The 21,175-nt window shown below is 48.9% G+C and overlaps 1 long non-coding RNA gene across 5 annotated transcripts in view; it reads right to left on the reverse strand.

Moving 5' to 3' along the window:
• The window catches only part of LOC109493250, a 54,021-nt gene that overhangs the window by 6,390 nt on the left and 26,456 nt on the right, over positions 1-21,175 (reverse strand). For 3 of the 5 annotated variants that reach the window (XR_006588271.1, XR_006588270.1, XR_006588268.1), the window contains exons 2-4: positions 20,930-21,053; positions 20,543-20,640; positions 23-134 (exon numbers count right to left, since the gene is read on the reverse strand). This is a non-coding gene — a long non-coding RNA (uncharacterized LOC109493250). The remainder of the gene's footprint in view (positions 1-22; positions 135-20,542; positions 20,641-20,929; positions 21,054-21,175) is intronic. The other 2 variants (XR_006588269.1, XR_002147370.3) reach the window with 1 other exon arrangement.

Raw genomic sequence — 21,175 nt, forward strand, 5'->3', positions numbered from 1 at the left:
GTGGTTTGATCCAGGTACTCACAAGAGAGCATCAATACTGGGTTCTTTTCTATTTTTCATCTCTGTTGGCTTCACTCTCAGGTTGGTGTTTCCCCAGGATGACTGACAGCAGGTCCTTGCTCACATCCCACCAGCTAGAGATCCCAGCAAAAAAAAAAAAAAAAAAAAAGAATATCTCTGTAGCAGTATCTCTCTCCTTAGTCCTGGAATGCATTCTTTTTTTTTTTTTTTAATTTTTTAAACGTTCACTTATTTTTGAAAGACAGAGCATGAGCAGGGGAGGGGCAGAGAGAGAAGGAGACACAGAATCTGAAGCAGCCTGCAGGCTCCGAGCTGTCAGCGCGGAGCCTGATGTGGGGCTCGAACCCACAAACTGTGAGATCATGACCTGAACCGAAGTCAGATGCTTAACCAACTGAGCTACCCAGGTGCCCCAACATTCTTTTTTTTTTTTAAGCTTATTTATTTATTTTGAGAGAGAGAGTGCAAGTGGAGGAGAGGCAGAGAGAGAGAGAGAGAGAGAGAGGGAGAGAGAGAATCCCAAGCAGGCTCCATACTGTTAGCACAGAGCCGGGTGTGGGGCTAGCACTCATGAACCTTGAGATCATGACCTGAGCCACCCAGGTGCCCCAGTCCTGGAATGCATTCTGATTGGACAGCTCTGCAGTCATGTGCATTACCTGAACCAATCATTGTGCTGGAGGATGCAGTACATGTTCTGATTGGCCAGGCCTCATGTTGCCTCTCAAGGGAGACCGCCTGGAAGAAAGATGGCTTCTCACTGTAAATCAGAGTGATGTTACCAGAAGAGGGGAAAAGTATGCCAGGCTCGCATGCATAACTGATACCCCTGCAGGATCCACAACGACCATGTAGTTTTCAAGGGGCTCTATGATCCCCAAAATGATCATTTAGGGTTTTTGCTCCTTTTTAATCTCAAAGTCATGCACACTCACTGTAATGATTACTTTTATTTTACAGATGTTGAACCTGAGGTTCAGAAGGAACAAGGGACACCCAAATTCTCAGTCAGTCTGCCTCCAAAGGGCGGGGGCGGGGGGGCGGTCCTTAAACCACCGAGCAGATCTGTCCACTGTCTTTTCGTCTAAGGTCCATTTACAGGCCCAGGGGTCATTTTCAGGACTGTCCAAACTCTTCTTCTACTATATACATAAACCAAAGGAACCAAACAGCGCTCCTCACCCCTCACTCCCACAACCCAGGAAGAGCAAACTTCAGGAGCCCGTCTGTAGCCACCTGGCATGGGGACTGATCACCGAGCCAGTAAGCTTGGGTTGGGTTAATACAGCAGTCACCCGAGCACTTGTTAAAATGGTAGATCCCCAAGCTCCACCCCACACTCCTGGGAAATCAGAATCTCTCAGGCTGTGGCATCCAGCCTCCAAGATGGTCCCCTGTGATTCCTGCCTCCCAGTGAATCCCTGGTATTTGCAACCTTGTATTGAGTCCCCTCATCCCTGAATAGGCCTGACCTGTTGTCTTAGTTAGCTCAGGCTGCTATACCCCAAAAATACCGTATATGGGGTTGATGTAAACAATAGACTATTTCACAAGTTCTAGAAGCTTGGAAGTCCAAGATCAAGGTGCCAGGGTTCACTTCCTCGTTCACAGATCACCATCTTTTTGCTGTGTCCTACGTGGCAGAAGGGCGAGGGAGCGCTCTCAGTCCCTTTTATAAAGAGGTCACTCGTCCCATTCATGGAGGCCTTCGTGACCTAATCACATCGGAACGGCCCCTCTTCCTAACCTGTCCCATTGGGGATTAGGGTTTCAACGTATGAACAAATGCTCAGTCCATAACGCCCGTGTAACCAGTAGGCTATTGCGGAAGCTGACTTCTGTGGCTAGGTCATAAACGACATCACATCTGCCTTGCGCTCTCTTGAGTCCGTTGCTCTGGGGCAAGTCAGACACCATGTCACGAGGATGCGCAGCCAGCGTGACGCAGGTTTCCGCGTGCCGAGGACCCGAGTTCCGTGACCTGTGAAATCAGTCCCCCAGCTCCAGCCAGGCCCTGGCCCACACCCTGACCGCAGCCTCATAAGAGACCACATGCCAGAACCAACCGGGCCAGGTGCTACCTAATTCCTGACCCTCAAGAGCTATGTGAAGCAAAAACGCACTGTTGTTTTAAGCCGTTAGGTTTCAGGGTGATTCGTTGCGTAGGAGTAGATAGTTACTGCACAGAGTGAGCCCAGAAATCTGCATGTTTTATAAGCTTCCTGGATAAGTCAGAGGTGCGTTCCGATCCCAGCCAATGCAGCCCCAGGATGTTCCTGCAGCATTGTATGGAGGGGACGGTGGTGCTCTCTCCAGGGAATTAGGAAGCAAATTATAGTCCACCCCCAAATTATAGACAGTGATGCAGGTACACAGCTATACCTTTTTCCAAAGGAGGCCTAGTGTTATTTCATGACACGTTGAATGAAACACCAGTCAGCATATACTAAGCCATCCGACTTTTGTTCCATAAGGAGTATTATTATGTAGTCCCTCGTGCCCCAGGAGTCACCCTCCTGTAAATATACAATAAAGGCTCTTATTCCCTAAAAAGAGTTTACTTCACTCCAAAAATTTCAGTGCACAAGCCCACGGCAGCCTGATCGCTTAGAATTAGTCCCAGCTGTTTCTAAAGGTTCCCCAAGAATCCATTCACCCCGGGTTCAGGAATGAGCCCACACGTCCTTTTGACCTTGGCATCCTGCTGTCCCACCTCTGTATTCTGCTGGGACGACTCCCACCCCTAACCCCAGAGGCAAGATGCTGTTCCCCCGACGAACTTCACCACACAGCCCTCGCAAATATCCAAGTGAAACCAGGCTGCAGGGTTTGTGTTTTTTTAACACATGTGAAGTACCTGAAAATCCCACTGTAAAAATTAGTTTTAAGGGGGGATGGCATAGGCAGTGGAGGCAGTAAAGCATAGTGGTTCAAATCCCGACTCCGCCTCTTAAATCGGCCCCTTTGCCTCATTTCTCTGCTGTCCCGCTGCCCGCACAATTCCAGGGCCACAGTTCGTATTGTTTTCTATGCGTATGGCACCCCCTGGAGTTGTGCCTTCGTTTCCTCGTGTAAAATAAGAAATCTAATCATAATTCATAAGGTCATTATTAGGATTGGGTAGGTTAACTCCTTCAAATAAAGCCCTTCAACAGTGCTTGGCCCAGAGCAAGCATTCAACAAACGTCACCTGTTACTTTAACTGCCACCGTTATTATCCACATAGACTCCACACACATAATCCCGCTGCCCTCCTTAGAAGTCACCCCAGTTATTGTTTAAGCAGGCACACTTGCGGAATTTTCTGTGCATTTACGTACACATAGAAACACATTTTTGCATTGGTTTTGTGTTTCTCGAATGAACGGGACCATTCTCTGTGTATTGTTCCCCGGCGGCGTGTGTCAGAGAAACACCCACATCCACAGGTACGGATCGGGCTCACTCTAGCGCAGATATACCATGGTTTGTCTAAGAGTCCCCACCAGATGGACACTTAGCTTATTCCCAGTTTTATGCTATTACAAACAACCCCTTTTGTTTGATGCTGCGGGAAACGTCAATACATGCCTCTTTGTCCATCACACTAGTGCTGAGACGAGATTCCTAGAGGTGGCATTTGTGGGCCATAGGGTATTTGCACCTCAAATGCTGACAGATCCTCAGGCTGTGCAACACTACAGACAGCGAGATAAGAGGAGAGCCTTTGTCACATGGAGATTAATTTAGACCCATTGGGTTTTTTTTTATTTTTTTTATGTTTATTTATTTTTGAGAGAGAGAGAGACAGAGTGCCAGTGAGGGAGGGGCGGAGAGAGGGAGACACAGGATCCGAAGCAGGCTCCAGGCTCCGAGCTGTCCGCACAGAGCCCGACGCGGGGCTCGAACTCACCAACAGCGAGATCGTGACCTGAGCCCAAGCCACACGCTCAGCCAACTGAGTCACCAATTTAGAACCACTGTTAAGAAAGTTTCCTCTCTCTCCATCCTGAAGAGCAGACACCACATTCAAGCTCCATAACAAGGAGTTGCTCGCTGAGCACTGAAGACATTCTGGAGAAGGCGGGAGGTGGGGGCGGGGGTCTCCACCCCTCCAAGTTCCCACCCAGCTCCTTCTGGACGAAGAAAGATAAGGAAGAAGACCAACAACACCTCCTCATGAAGCAGGGAGCATCTCCTCCGCCGAGAAGTCCTGTCACCGCCTGCAGTGAGCCTCCTGGCCCAAATGAGACGACTGCATTGCCGGCAGGACATTTACAGCTCTGTCTGCTAGGTCTTATACATCACCACTGGGAGGGAGACCAGCCCTGGAGACCTGGGTCCTCCTCGCCAGAGCCTCCCTTTCGCCTCCAGCCTCAGGTGACGGGAAGATCAAACCTGCACGTGCCTCCTGCCACCATCTGGCCCTCAATCCCCAACCCCAGTGAGCAAGGGCTCAGATGAGAACACACACCCCATCTCCCAAGAGCAAACAAGCACATGCAGGCCTGCAGCAGCCCACCTCCAAGTGCGGAAGCAGATTCTCCTCCAGCCCTGCAGGGGCACGTTCTGCTAACACGCACACGCACACACACACACACACACACACACACACACACACACACGGTTTGCATTAGGTTCTCCTTAGAATGCCTAACAGCTTTGTCTGTGCTTCAGCATTTGGGCTTTCAGGGTCTCCCCAAGAACTGTAACTAGATCATTTTTCTTATTTTCTGCTCACCGAGAATCAAGGGATGTTCCTTCTCAAAGGTAAACTCCAGTCTTCCTCCCAGAAAGCAGGAAATGCGTGTAATGTATTAAATCAGGGTTTTCCACGCGTTCCCCGAAAATGTGCAAGTTGACTCTACCCCAGGAACTCTATTAAATATGTATTTATATTTTTCATTCCTTCAACAATATTTACTGAGCACTACTACACGTAGGACGTAGTGTAGGTGCGGAGGACACAGGGGCGGAAAAAACAAGCCAAGATTCTACAGGGGTTACGTTTTAGCGCACAGATACATGGGGGGGAAGCCAACAAATATTTTTTAATGTTTATTTTGAGACAGAGAGAGAGCAGGGAAGCGGCAGAGAGACGGGGGAAAGAGAATTCCAATGCAGGGCTCGATCCCACGAACCGTGAGATCATGATCTGAGCCGACGTCAAGAGTCGGAGGCCTATCCGACTGAGCCACCCAGGCGCCCCAAGCTGACCAATATTTTTAAGTGATAAGGGTTATCCTGAGGATTGTGAGAAGAGCAGACCTTTTTTTTTTTTTTTTTAATGGTTTGTGTTGTTCGAAACTTTTCCATTTGGAAAAAAAAATCATAGTTTAGAAGAATATTGTTGCGGTGTGTGTTCACAATATAGTGCTGTATGAAAATCACCGAGTACAGAATATTCAAAGTGCTAGCAGTGTGTGTGTGTGTGTGTGTGTGTGTGTGCGTGCAAGTTGCTAGCGGTGGTTTTTGACTGGAGGAATCAGAGAGGAATGTGTTGCTTCATTTTCTTTGTGCCCTTCTGTGTTTTCCAAGTGTTACGCATCGAGCGCACACAGTTTTTATAAATAGGGGGGAAATGTTATTTAACAACTGGAACTGCTTCCTTGCCCCAAGGTATTCTATCCATCGGTCTGTCGGAATACCTGGATGTTCTCCATTAGAGTCACTCGTTTGATTAAACCCTGTTTTCGCGGAGGCGCCTGCTAAAATACGGAAGAGGAACCGCACGCTGGCCTCTGTGAGATCTCACACTGTGAAGCAGAAATGTGAGCAAGGGAATCTAAAAATGAACTGTTGCTTTGGAGAGCGGGGAGCCCCCCCCACCCCGGCCCCAGCCCCCTGGCTCAGTGCGACGCAGGCAGAGAGGGAGCACGAAGAAGAGAAGAAGAAGGGATGGAGAAGCGGAGACCAGCGGGGCACAGTGGGGAGGAGGGGAGGAGGCATCTAGCCCAGCCGGGAGGCGGGAGGCGGGAGGCGGGAGGACTCCCATCCACGCCCCTCCACCTACTCCCACCACACCGACCCCCAAGAGTTATTCTGGAAGCAAGGTCAGCACTCATTAGCACACTAATGAACAACCTGTTTGCTGCGAGGAAAAGGAAACCTATTTGTGCACGGTTTTCTCAGCGGTGAACAGTGTGGCCCAAGTTTCAGAAGCTCCATCTAGGGTGACGTCACTGCCCCCTGTCACAGGGGCCAGAGCTGAATGCCACAGCAGCACCCAAAGAGCTCACTCACCCATCTCTCTCTCCCTCTCTCCCTCTCTCCCTCTCTCCCTCTCTCTGTAGGTTTTCATCCAGAGTCCTGTATGGTAACACCTGACAGAGGGGAAGGCGGTCCTCAGAACCACAGTGGGAGAGCAGAGGGGAGGGGGGGGCCAGTCGGCCAAGAGATGAACCCTTCCCGATGTGATCCTACCGTGCACACCTCTGCTCCACGACCTCCTGCACTCCGTTCCTGGTGCCCGAACCCAAGACACCCTCAAAGCCTCCCTCTGCTCCACACGGTGACCACGCACATCGAGGGGCGGGGGTGGGGCGGGCAGGGGGAAGCGGGGGTGCGATTTAGCCAACGTCACTTAACAAGTCAGGAGCACAGAGGACCACGAGCCAGATCTCTGACATCACGTCACTCAGCCTCCATTACAGCCCATTTCTCCTGCCCTCCTGGGACTCTGAGGTGTGACAATATTGATCATCAAGGGAAGGTTAATATGAAAAGAGAATGTACCTAAATTAAGACAGACGAGTGCAAATCTATCAACCTTACCCCAGTCCTATCAACCTGTCCACAAGTCTTGTTGGCTCTCTCTTCAAAATCTATTGGGGATCCAGCTCCTCCTTCTTACTGAGGCCACCTGGGGCCAAGGCACCAGGATTTCTGCTGCTGCCACCTCCCTCTCTCCCAGCTTCCACCCTTGCTCCACGACAGGCCGTTCACACACACAGCAGCCAGAGTCCTTTCTTTAAGATATAGATTGGATCATGTGTCTCTTTCCAGCTTGGAGCCTCCAGCAAATGACTTCCGATGACACTTAAAACTTTGATTTCTCAAAAATAAAAAAATAAAAAAAAATAAAATAAAAAATGGGGCGCCTGGGTGGCGCAGTCGGTTAAGCGTCCGACTTCAGCCAGGTCACGATCTCTCGGTCCGGGAGTTCGAGCCCCGCGTCGGGCTCTGGGCTGATGGCTCAGAGCCTGGAGACTGTTTCCGATTCTGTGTCTCCCTCTCTCTCTCTGCCCCTCCCCCGTTCATGCTCTGTCTCTCTCTGTCCCCAAAATAAATAAAACGTTGAAAAAAAAAAACAAAAACAAACAAACAAAAAAACTTTCATTTCTCACCCTGGTCTATGAGGCAGGACATGATCTGTCTGCGTATCCGACCTCCTCTCCTACAGCATTGTCCTCACGAGCCCTGTCCTTTCTATTCCTGGAAAGCCCCCAGCTCTCCCCCGACCCCACCCTCTGCCCTTTGCACATGCTGGTCCCTAGCCCTGGAGTTCTCAGCCCCCAGTGTCTGCACAGCTGGCTCTTTCTCTCCCTTCAGGTCTCAACTCAGATGTCACCTCCTCCAAGAGGCCCTCCGTGAGTCCGTATAAAACCCTCTCCCCCATTTACTCCCTTCTCATCAGTTGGGTTCACTCTTTCAAAAGAATTTCTCACCCTCTGAAATTACTTTGTTCACCCATCTGTTTGTTAATTGTCCTCCCAGACCACCACATAGACACTACCGGGGCAGGGCCCAGGCCTGCTTTGTTCAAGCACCCAGTACACAGTAGGTGCTCAATAAATACCTGAGAAGAAAGGGAGGGAGGATGGGGGAGAGTGGGAGGGAGGAAGAGAGAGAACGGGAGACCTGTTGAGCTCCTCACACCCACGTCCATGCCACAACTCCAAATACTCAAGTAACAGTCAGCCGACCAGGGCAGCAAGCCTGGAACCGGCCCCACCCTCCATCAACACCGCGACAGCGGGTATTCTGTGTCGCTTGGCATGAGCCCCCATGTGACCGGTCATGGCTATTCAGAACAGCCAGGGCCTCTGCTAATGAGGTGAGCAGCCATTTTCTCCAAAGCTTGTAACATCACTGAGAATGCTTCTCTCCGGGTCAGGTTTATGGCTCTTACCTGACGCTCATTATAGGGTGTTATAATAGGTCTGAGAAAAATAGCCAACACCTGTGGAATTCTGCCTCCCAGGGTCCGGCCTTGGCCTTGGGTCCTGAGGTACACGGGTGCCCATATCACAGGCTCGGCAGTCTACACTGAGCTGGGGAGAGGATCCGACCTGCCTGGTGCTGAAAATCCCTTCCCCCTGCTCTACAAGGAGCAGGGGCCCAGGCCAAACCAACCATGGATGATCCCCTTCAAATCCCACTCTCTCCCTCCGACAAGAAGAAAGTGATATTGATTCTGCAGGCTCTGGGGATGGTAAATTTGCCCTTGTCAGGCAGGCTCTACCAAGCTGGGGAGAAAACAAACCACTCCAGCACCTAAATCTAGTAAACCGAGGAGAGGTGGCAGCCAGGATTGCTGCAGGGAGGGGAGGTAGGGGCCAGGAGAGATTTACGGGGCACCAGCAGGAGAGAAATGGGGGTGGTTGAGCCCATTCTTCTGCCAACCCCAGATTTATACACTCCAGGCCTAGTTCACTGTCCCCACGGGACCTCAGGGACCTTTTGGTCTCTCCTCCTAGCCTTGGGGAGATTAATCACACAGAGAGGAGGCGAGTGTCGGTATATCGCTGTGGGTGTGGGTGTGCCTGTGTGTCCTTGGATATGTGTGTGAATTGTGTGTCTTTGTGTGTTGGCTTCAGTGCATTTGTGCATTTTGTGTATGTATGCGTTTGTGTTTCTCTTCGGCTACTCCTTTCAAATATATGCTATCAGTACCTCTCTGAAACAGCCTTTGGGGAGTTGAGCCTCCTCTACCAACGTCATGAAGCTTCATCTTCCCTTCTTGAATGTCAAGGCACCTTTTCCCATGCTGACCACAGAGCAAACCTTGGAGGTGGTCTTGGGTTATATCCAGGGATAAATGAACATCTGCGATTGCAGTATGCTAAGAAAATGAGATGGGTAGCCCTAAGCCCCTAGCTGGTGAATACCCTCCTCTTTCCATCTTGCAAATCCCTTCTGGTTTAGAGCAACGATTTTAAAATCCTGTGTCTGGGGGCGCCTGGGTGGCTCAGTCGGTTAAGCGTCTGACTTCGGCTCAGGTCGTGATCTCACAGTTCGTGAGTTCGAGCCCCACGTCAGGCTCTGGCTCTGTGCTGACAGCCCAGAGCCTGGAGCCTGCTTCGGATTCTGTGTCTCCCTTTCTCTCTGCTCCTCCCTGCTCACATGCTATCTCTCTCTCAAAAACAAATAAGGATTTAAAAAAAATTTTTTCAATAAAATAAAATCCTGTGTCTGTAGTCTTTTTTATTTCAACATGAGCAGCCCTTCAATTCTCCCTACCTCTGCCTTCATGACTTGAATGTTACCAAATGAGGTGGCAGCATCAGAAAAATCAAAGCAGGCTGAGTCCTCAAGTCATTGCATGAAGGACCACCACCTAGAGGGTTGACTGACCCTCACCAGAATTCATAGAGGAGAAATACAGCTTTGTGGTATGAAGCCATGGAGATTTCTAGGCGTGCTTGTTACTGCAGCATTAGTGGGCTTATCCTGACTAATATAACACCTAAACCATTATATATATATATATATATATATATATATATATATATATATATATATATCTCCTTGGTGAGATACACCAAAACACTTTGGGATGTGCTGAATCTGACTATTTCTAAGGTCCTATTCATGTCCAACATGAAGATCCTAACCTCTTATGATGGAATGGCCTTCATTTTTTCTCCAATCATATGACTAGAATCTCTACACAGATGAAATCTCATCCCGACATGGCCACCCAGCCCTCTGGAGTGTTAGGAGATAAGTCTAAAGATGCTGCCGGGTTCTCCCATCATGGCAAAACATGAAACTGAGGTGTCTTTGTTGTGACCATGAGGCTTCTATGTTTACTACTCACCTCAGGACTCGGCCAACTGTATGTCACCCTGTGCTGGGCAACTGTTCCCAACCCAACCCAAATCCCTTCTCTCCAGGTGCCTTTCTACGATCAAGACCCTTCTGATTAAGGACACCACTTTGAAATTATCCACACAAGACTCCCCAGAAGTACCTTTTGGCTTCAAGCAAGCCCGGTGCCTTGAGGGGCTTATCCCGGCTCTTGTCAGGTGAATTGGTCACTCATGTCTAATGACAGTGCCAGTGACCTAGGTTCAAATCCCCACTCTGGCATGTCCTAGCTGTGTGATCTCTTGGCAAGTTTCTTAGCCTCTCTGGGCCTCATGTTCCTCATCTGTAAAATATGGACAATAACAGTAGCTACCATGGGGTTGTCCTGAGGAAATATAGAACATGAAACTGGTTCTCCAAGCTGAAGTGAATCAGAGTAGCCCTTCATGTAAGCAGAACAGGGAAATACACTGTGTTCAAAAGTTCTTTTCCTCCCTGATCTGGCAAAGTGTCAGTACTTTTGCCATTAGAGCCACCAGTTTGCATTAGGATACTGCCACTAGAAATAAACTCGATCTGACAGACTAGCCCTTTGACTCACTACTGCTCTTTAGCTAAGACTGACTTCTCGAATGTGTCATTGCTATCAGGAATGGGAGACAATGAGACAGGGGACTAGTGGATTTTCATGATGAGAAGGAGAGTCCATGCTTGGGCATTTCTGGAGAAGTACAGGTCAAATGATAAGAAGCCCCAGGCACTAAAGAGACAGCATGAAAGTAGTATATGAATCACTTCACTTGAGGTCACTGTTTCTTCCTGCATAAAAGCCATAGGATGTACTGAGAGTATAAAGTGGATGCCACAAATTTTAAAGTGTAGTGGACTGACTTGTTATCATTGCTATTGCCATAACCATTATAATCTGCCCTACTCACAAAAGCCCTTACAAAACCACCCCTCCCTCAGTGCTCCTTACACCTCCTCCTTCCTGTGTGGTTGGATGAATCAAAACCAACACTCTCCAATTTCCAGGACTCTCCTGGAATCATTGTTTGTTCTCCAAGAGGGTGGATTTTAATTCCTTTGTAGGTGAGAGCCTGGCTTCCATTCCCTCTCTGCTGTCATGGAAACCAGGGCACTAGCAACCTGGCATGGAAACAAGAATATGATTTTTTTTTCTTTCACCAAGCAGAAGAGAGGCTAAGACAACTTCTGGGCAGGGGGAGGAGGCCTTAAAGTCGATTTGATCTCCTTTTGTGAAGGAACATCTACCCAGAAGATGCCAACAGAAGGTGCCTCCCGGAGCTGTTCAGCCACAGAGCCCTGGAACTGACTTCAGAACCATGGAAAGCTCCCTAGGACTTAAAGGTTGAGAGAGGAGGCTACACCATATCCTGACTTCGAGAAAAGCAGAGTATTAAAGATGGGGACTGTGCTGTGTTTAAGAGTGTCAGAACCACAAAGAGGAAATGTGAAATATCATTTAGTTCACAATCCCTCAAAGTGTGTTCTGAGGGCCTGCATCAGAATCATCTAAAACGCCATTCCTTCCAACATCTGAATCCTTCTCTGTGGGGCGGAGTCCCGCATTGTGCATTTTAACACACTGCCTCAAAAAATTCTGATGCACATCAAAGCTTGAGGCCAACTGATCTAGTGCCACACTCGTATTTTTCAGGTAGGGAAATGTGCTAGTCAAAGTGACGTGCATTTTCTCAGTTCAAACAGCAAGTTGCGACCAGAATCCTTGTGTCCCAATTACCAAGATTTCTCTGAACCATCCAGCACTGCTCCGAAGTCCCATTTCAAAACCCTACCCTAAGTACCTATGCTGATGGCCCTGGAGAGCACATGAGATAATCATGCCTTAGGTCATCTCTCTGAGAGCTCTCTCCTACGACACAAATTCTCACTGGGAGAGGCAAATTGTCTTACCACCATATTCATATCCCTGGAATCTAACACAAACACGGATGCTCAGTGCTTCTTGGCTGAACTAACTAATCGATTCGTGTACTAATGGATGAATGAACTCCTCAACAATGGGGTGTGATGTCTCTTTAATGGAGCTATAATAAAAATTCACATTTATTGAGCAAGCTTACATGCCAGTTTCAGGGCTAAGAAATCAACACTCAGAGCCCATTGGGTTTGCACAACAACCCAATGAGATAGGAACTATTATCGTCCTTAATTCAAAGATGAAGAAATACAGCGTGGAGAGGTGTAGCAATTTACCCAGGGTGCACACAGCTGTGGCAGAGCTGGGATTCACACCCAGGTGTACTAAATCCAAAGGCTGAGCTCCGAGCCACATTTTTTGGACACACCAGGAAAAGGCACTTGCCCTAATGAATGGCCTCTGTGCAGTGGAAAGAAGGTTAAAGAAAAGGATATTCAAGCCCCCGCGATGTGTTTGGTCACTAGCCAGAGCCTCTGCTTTGAGCTTACCAAAGAGAGGTTAAACCCACCCATCCATCCATCCATCCATCCATCCATTCCTTCATTCTGAAAATATGTGTTGGCCACCTAGTGTGTGCCAGGCCCTGTTCTAGATGCGAGGGTACGGTAGTGAACAAGATAGACAAGGTTTCTGTTCCAGTTGTGGGAGACGATCAGCACACAAAGAACTAACAAATAGGTACTGCGGTATCAGGCAGTGATGAGAGCTAAGAAGAATACAGCAGGGCAAAGGGGATAGAGAGTGACAGGGCACGGAGGGAAACAGCCAGGAGAGCTACTGACACACAGCAGCTGTGTCTGCAAGAACCCCAAACAACTAGCTGAAAAATAACATGTCAGGCAACCCACTGGTTGGCATCAGAACAACCAAACCATCTCAGTGCGTTTTCTCCACTGAACTCATCTTATGTTGTCTTATTTTTTCTCTTTTAACAGAATCATTGATGAATAGATAGAAATAGAACCCGAGAGCCGGAGGCTATGACCGATGCTCCATTCTCTGGCCCGGCCCGGGCCTTTTTCCTGGTTGAGATAGCCCTGCTGTGAACAGTAAGGACTGGCAGGAGTGCCCGCTCAGGGTTCAGAAATAAGAACAGAGGCCTGTCCATTGACAATTGTGTCAGTTGGGATTCTCTGGATACAGGTCACGGTAGTTTTCTAAATCTAACATTAGGAATAAAAGGGGACACGTAAGGGTACAGAGTGTTTCAAAAAAACCAGGCTAGGGACATTCCAGGACTCAGGAGGGACCTGAATGAGCAGCAGAAGGCTCTCAGGATGCCTGCTTCCTCTCTACGTCTGCCACTCAGCCTGCTTCTCTCTCTGCGTGTGGGCTGTCCAGTTGATGTGACGAGCCAGAAGCTAGCTGCCCACCGCTCCTGAGTTTTATAGTGCTGCTCAAAAGCATCCCTCTGACACTAAACCTTCTTAGTCCCGATCTCAGATTCCCAGGGAAGAGGTTCTACTTGGCACATTTGGGGCTAGGGACTCCCACCTACGGTCAGTCGGCTCTGGCCAGGGAGAGGAGAACTTCATCGAACAATCATGGCGAACCTGTGTGTCAGAAGGGTAATGGAGGAATTGTTTTCAGGACTAACGGAATCAGAGTGACCTACACAGGATCTCATAAACTTGCCATGACTATGATATATCCCAGACCCTAAAAACAGAGGAAATGCACACTCCAAGGGTTGAGCAATTTGACCGGGGAAGAACTTGGGGTCCACACTACATGGAAGCCAGTGATGGGGATGAGAGAGTTAAGCCGAACCCATGAACTCTGAAAAGCACCCAACTCCACTCGGTAGTCATTGAAATGGCCTCCATAAAGCTCCGAGGCAAAATTATAGATCATCATTTTAATTGAGTGCAATTGGCTATACATTAATATTCATGATTATTAGAGCAGCTAATTTTCCTCTTTATAGAAAGTGAGTGGGGGATCATTTCAGCTGCTACTTACTTTTCCTCCCTTAGATTTCTGCGGGGGAGGTGAAAGAATAAAAGACACAGCACTTGAAATCAGCCATCAATTCCTGAATGTGGGGTAATTATTAAGGATTTTTAATTGCTTTGACCTCTTAGACGGGGCTGGGGAGAAGCATCTTAGGAATATAAAAAACACACACATACACGAGCCTCCAGAAGTGGCTCCTCCGGTTGGATGAGAGCAGATTATCTAAATGAGAATCTGAGCCATTCCTCAGCCCCACTAGCCTGCCAAGGATAATAGTAACAACAGCAACAACCACAATGATTGGATTGCCATCAGAGCCCAAGCGGGATGAGGAGGATATCTGCCTGAGGGTACAGCTAACACGGGCTAAGAGAGAACAGGCAGGGTGACAAGGGGGTCCATGCAAGGTAGCAGTGGCAGGTGTAACAGGATGATTGCTTCGTTGGTCAGACAGTTAAATATACTGAGGAAAATGGCAGCCAGCTTTCTCATCATCAGAAGGGAGTTACAAATATGGAAATGGAAAGAATCAGAATAAACTCGATGGTGATAGATTTGAATCAGAGATATCAATGTGACTTTATGCTTTTCAGTATATAGAAAAAGTCTAGAAATAAATACAGACGTGAGCATGTCTGTGTGTGTGTGTACACATGTGTGCACACATGCGTGCACACGCACACACACACACACACACACACATACACATCCCTGAGCTTTGTCCACGGAGGGGCTCTCAGAACTGTGATGCCCCAACAGCAATACACACACCAGGACCAACTTTACTTCTAGATATCCCCCACTAAACTGAACCAGGGCTCCCTTGAGAAATGGTTGATTCCAGGGCTGCTGGCTCAGGGAGAGTACAGGATGAGCCTAGAACATCTTGCTGGGCCAAAAAGCAAAGCAGTGCTCAGAGTAAAATGGAGGTTGTATCAAGGGACGCAGAAGACAGCTTGAAGGGACTCTCACTGGCCCAAAAATGAGGCAATCTGACCACTAAAATAAATGATAACAGTAATGGATTAAATCCTCTAAGTAAAATAGCAAAGAATTAGTTCTTAATGTTATGAATGAATGAATGAATGAATGATTTGGTGACGACATTTACATAGTTTCAAAGAGCTGGGGCTCCTGGGCGGCTCAGTTGGTTAAGCATCAGATTCTTGATTTCGGCTCAGGTCATGATCTCGTGGTCATGATACCAATCCCTGCATCAGGCTCTGCACTGACAATGCAGATCTTGCTTGGGATTCTCTTTCTCCCTCTCTCTCTACCCCTCCCCCACTCATGCTCACTCTTTTTCGCTGTCTCTCAAAATAAACAAATAAACAGTAAACAAAAAAAAAGAACTTTTCCACAAAAATATTGAGACAGAGGAAAAGAGTAACTTCACAGCAAAAAGAAGCTTAGCAGAAACCACCTTAGTCACATGACTAAAGAGAACAGACCAATAATGGGACACATGGAAATCACATGCCACCTGGCAGGATTCAATAAGGACACAGCATTGCTCCTGTGCCATTCCCGCCAAAGATGCACGATCCAAAGCTAAACTCAAGGGAACATCAGACAAACCCAAACTGAGGGACATTCTGCAAAATGATGGGCCTGTCCCCTTCAAAAGGTTGAAGAATGCTCCAGACTAGAGGAGACTCAAGAGACAGGACACCTACAGGCAATGGGCAATCCTGAACTGGACCCTTCTGTTACAAAGGCCATAATTGGGACAAACAGCAAACGCTGAATGGGGTCTGAGGATTAGAGGTTAGTAATGTGTCAGGGTTAGTGTCCTGATCCTAACAGTTTTATTGTGACGATCTCAGAGCCTTCCTGTTTTAGGGAAATAAATTCTACTATATTCAGCGGTCATGGATCATCAGGTTGGCAGCTTTCTTTCAAATGGCTCTGGGGGAGGGGCGCCTGGGTGGCACAGTCGGTTGGGCGTCCGACTTCAGCCAGGTCACGATCTCGCGGTCCGTGAGTTCGAGCCCCGCGTCAGGCTCTGGGCTGATGGCTCGGAGCCTGGAGCCTGTTTCCGATTCTGTGTCTCCCTCTCTCTCTGCCCCTCCCCCGTTCATGCTCTGTCTCTCTCTGTCCCAAAAATAAATAAACGTTGAAATGGCTCTGGGGGAAAAAAGGTACTTGTATTGAACTTACAACTTTTCTATACTACTGATAATTGCCAACTTGAGTGCCTACTGTGTGCCGTGCACTCCATCACCGCTTCTATCTTACAAATAACCTTACAAAATATTTCTAGTTCATTTTACAGGTGAGGAAACAGAAGTTCACAGAGGTTAAGCATCGTGCATAAGACTGTTACTTCTTTCATTAGACAAGTACTCATCACATCTCTGGGGGCTGTGTGAGGCACCAGCATGTAGAGTAAGGAATAAAATAAGCATGCCCGACCTTCATGAAGCCTCCAGCCCAGGAGGAATATAGGCAATAACCAAGAAAGCAAACAAGGAAATAGTTCCAGGGCGTGACGAGGGCCATGAAGGTACCAACAAGAGGTGTCGGGAAAGATAACGTTGGAGGGTAAAGGATGAGCCAGGTCGTGTGGACCTTTATAAAATTTGGATTGCATTCTAAATCAGTGGGAAATCACGAACATGATTAATGCAGGGGAGTGGCAGGATCTGATTCATATTTTAAAGGAATTCCTTCATTGTGGAGAGAGATAAGACGGGGCAAGAAGAGAAAAGGTAGGGGCCAGAGAGCTAGTAGACGGCAGAGCCAATGTGTCCCCCACCCCCCACCCAGATCTGTGTGACCTCACTCTCTTGACACTGAGGGCATGCACTCTGGGTGCCTTCCCATGTTCTCCTGCACTTATCAGGTCTGGGCATCCAGCCCAAATTCCATCTGTCAGCTCCCTGCCTTGGGCTTTCTCTGGCCGTCCAGAGCAGGTCGACAGTGCCCGGAATCAATGCTGGCTCTGTCACCGGGAGAGCATCCCTCGACTGGTGACACTGGGAGAGCATCCCTTGACCAGTGACCTGTCAGGCCTAGTGGATAAGTACCATAGCTCCCTAGAGCAGGAAGTATTGAGCGAAATGAGCCACGTCATAGCAATCTGGGGCCAGTCCGTGTTACATAGAGTCTAAAGATGGCGGGGGGAGGTGGGGTGAGCTCTGGAATTAAATGAGATCTGGGTTCTAACCCCAGTTCTGCCACTTAGTGGGAGACGGAAGTGAGAGGCGCACAGGCTCCTTAGGCTGGGGCCAGCGAAGACCTCCCTCCTTTTTGTTGTTTGAATATCTTCCGTTTTGGGTCTTCCGGACCCGGGGGCACCAGCAATGGCCAACAGAACTTTCTGGGATCCGGGGAACTTTCTTTACCTGCACTGTCCAGTCTGGTAGCCACTAGTCACATGTGGCTATGGAGTACTTAAAATCTGATTAATGCAGCTGAGGGACTGAAGTTTTCATCTGACACCATTTTCATGAATTTGAATGTAAATAGCGACACATGGCTACTGGCTTCCGCGTTGGAGGGCGCGGGTCTACGCCCTTGGGACAAACGCTAGGGCACATCCCGCTGGAATGGGCACCCGCACCCGGCTTCCGAGCTCTCCGGAGAAAGGCAGCCGGTGGGAGCAGCAAACCACACATCCAAAGCCACGTGACCCCTGTCCTCTGGTCGCCAGGATCAGCCACTGGGCTTCTCTCTCCTTTGTCCTGCCCGAACAGTGCTGTTCCTTTTCAGAGATGCACACGCACTTTCATAAGAACATACAGTGCTAAATTGCATCTCTCTCTCTTCTGACACAATTCTCTCTCTAACGAGATTTCCCCCATTTTCCACAGCAGCTGTGCTGAAAAGCCATCTTCTGATTGAGCCGTGACGCCTGAACGCAAGGGATGGGCGGGGCATGAGGCACAAAGCCAGAGGGATTTAGGTCTATTTTCTCACCTCTTTGGGGACAGCCAGCTAATATAATCAAGCCAAAGACGATTTCCCTAACGCCCGCTGCGAGGCCAGCTGACCGGCACCTGCCTCGGCCGCTTGTAATTGACGACGTTGCCAACAGACGGAGCCTCGGCCGTGGGACAGCCCGGCCCGGGGGCCTCGCATCTCTGGAGTGAACTTTCTGTTGCCCTTTACGAAGGGTGAAAACAGAGACCCATTTCTTGCGAGAAGATGAGAGGAATTTATTCTCTAATAGGAGATGGTGAGAGGAACTTTGGTGGTCTGAGAGCTCTTCGGGCAAGCCGAGCAGAAGTGACGCTTTCCCTGGTCCCTTAATAGCCATTCTGGAGCCCTGGTCTATTTAGCCCCCACCCGTCACTGACCCCAGCCCTTTCTCCCCACCTCCCGTCATCTCTCACCTGCAGGAACAAAATCACCTTCTCAAAGACCTCCCTGCGGGGCGCCTGGGTGACTCAGTCGGTTAAGCCTCCGACTCGATTTGGGCTCACAGTTCATGGGTTCAAGCCCCGTGTCGCGCTCTGTGCTGACAGCTCAGAGACTGCTTGGGATTCTCTCTCTCCCACTCTCTCTGCACCTCCCCTCCCTCTCTCTCTCTCTCTTAAAAAAAACAACAACAAAAGGCTTCCTGGCTCGCATTCTGCTCCTCTCACACCACAGCCAGAGTAACCACTGGCGGGCAGGACAGGCCATGTTATGGGGCTGTAACAATCAGTCCTCAAAAGCTAATTACTCCTAACCATCATGACAATCAGGGTCCAGTTCTTGCTCCGGTTCCGTTCAGCTAGGACATCGGCTCCATGGCCCCACCTGCAGGATGCCAGGACAAACGCTGAGGGCCGCTCCAGATGGAAAACGGACAGCCACCCCTCCCTGCACGCGGCAGGCTGTCGTGCCCTCCACCCTGGCCTCGTCTCCTCCTAGGCCAGGCTGCGACGAGGGCCAGGAGGCTGCAGAATCTCTGAGGGGACAAATCACCCTTCCTGTCAATTGCATTGCGACAGTTTATGTCAGGAAGAAAACAAACGCACACGGGGACACTCCCTCCCCGATTTAGCACAGGGCCTATTCCCTCATCGCTTGGGCACCTACGCCGAGATCCACAAAGCAGTGAGTCCCAAGTGCTGATTGAGGTTTTACTTTATAGTTGTTAGGATTATGAAAAGAAAGTGTTTGTTAAAAAAAAAAAAAAAAAAAAAAAAAGAAGTGTTTGTGGACAGGCCACCCTACTTTTTTTTTTTTTAATGGTTAAAATGAAGATTTCACACCAGTAGCAGAATCATCCGATGAAGAGGGAGGAGGAATCTTTTCCTGGCCTGGCCAGTGCCTATTTCACACCCTCGTGGACAATTTTCCTGGCCAGGAAGAAAGACATTAAAAAGGTGGCTCTTGGGACGCCTGGAAGGCTCAGTAGGTTAGGCGTCTGAATTCAGCTCAGGTCATGATCTTGCGGTTTGTGAGTTTGAGCCCCACATCCGGCTGCCTGCTATGAGCACAGAGCCCGCTTCGGATCCTCTGTCCCCCTCTCTCTCTGTCCCTCCTGCACTCGTTCTCTCTGTCAAATAATTTTTTTAAAAAAATTAAGGTGGCTTTTTCTTTTTCTTTTTTTAAGCAACCTGAGCAGAAGCTGGGGCCTGGGGTTCCTGAGTTCCTCTCTGGTGAGGGGAGAGCGGGGAAGCCGGAGACCAGGTGACTCCCAGTCCTGCCAATTAATATCTGTGTGTGATTTAGCCTCAGTCTCCCTATCTGTAAAATGGGGATGCAAATAAGTTTGTTTGAGGATTAAATGGTAGAGTGAAAACAAAGTGCCTTATATATTGGAGGCATTCTATATTTTGAAGTGCTTTTACATTTTGGGGTTGCTCTGGCTCCTGATGTGTCTTCCCCACGTCTCTACGAGCCGGCCGCTGCCCTTCCTTCAGGGCCACCTCTGCTGGGAAGCCCTCCTTGATTGGATTTCCGTAGCCAATGAAGATCTTGGTCACCTCCGAATCTGCATGCTCTTTAGGCCTCGACTATGAATTCTGGATAATTCTCGTCTCCCCAGCTAGACCTAAGCTAGAAACGGAGCTCTGATTTCTTCGTGTCTGTTGCTGAATCCAGCAGGGGTTGGATGCACAGCTCAATATCATTCTCTGTGTTCCCTTCTCCCTTGACCAGTCTTCAGACCACCCTTTGAGGGAGGTTTCAAGGGCAAATTAGGCCCTGCTGTGGCCCAGGTTACATGACAGATAAGTCAGGGGCACTTATGGCCACGCTCCCCCCCGCCGCCCACCTCGCCACCGCACTCCCGCCCTCCCCACCCTCTCACCCATGCCTCCAGCCGGGCTGAGCTGTCTGCCCTTGTGCATTTTCCAGACTCCATCCCACAAGCCGCTCTGCTTTCAAAACACCCACCCTCCTCTCCGTCACTTGGTCTACTGCTGCCCTGTCCAACTCCTCTCATTCTCCTCCTCTCGGTCCTAACCTCCTTGAGGACAGGGACCTGGCCTGCCTCAGTACTTGCCATGCCCTGGGGGCCGCGGCACCCAATCACAAGCAAGTGAATGAGTCCCTCTGTTCTATCTAGGGAACAGGAATTGCAGACGAAGCTCTCTGCTTGGCTGGCAGGAAGAGGCTGGCAGACACAGAAACCCCCTCACACACACTCACCCCAGGAGCGGAGGTGATGGAGAAGACGATCAGGCACTGACCCGTGCTACAAGCCAGGTGGACGTCAGAAACACTCTGCTAAGCGAAAGAAGCCAGACCTGAAAGGCCACATAGTGTACAATTTCATACATACGAACTGCCACGAAGAGGCAAATGTGTAAGACAGAAAATAGATTAGTGGGGGAAAGGGGGGGGGGTGTTACTAATGGGAAGTAGGCTTCTTCTGGGGCAGGTTAACGTGTTCTGGATTAAACAGCGGTGATGGCTGTACAACCTAGGGAGTATACTGAAACCACTGAATTTTATACCTTAAAAAGGGCAAATTTTATGACATGTGGATTATAGCTCAATAAAAAAAGATGATGATAGATATTTTTTAAGTTATACCAGCTACTTGATTACAGTTGATGATGGTTAGTATGTCGAGATCCATATGCTTTGATGAACATGTTTCTTCCTCTGCAAAATACCGCAGTATTTTTTTTTTCATAAATAAACCTGAAGTGTGGTCCTTTAAATTAAAAAAAAAAAAAAAAGAAAGAAAGAAAGAAAGAAAGGACCAGAGTGGTTAAGGTGATCTCCTCTTCCTGCTTCCCCATCAGCTCCATACGGTCAACCGTCTCACCCCCTGTG

This window comes from Felis catus, chromosome D3, assembly GCF_018350175.1.
Source record: "Felis catus isolate Fca126 chromosome D3, F.catus_Fca126_mat1.0, whole genome shotgun sequence".
In the NCBI taxonomy this organism is placed as follows: domain Eukaryota; kingdom Metazoa; phylum Chordata; class Mammalia; order Carnivora; family Felidae; genus Felis; species Felis catus.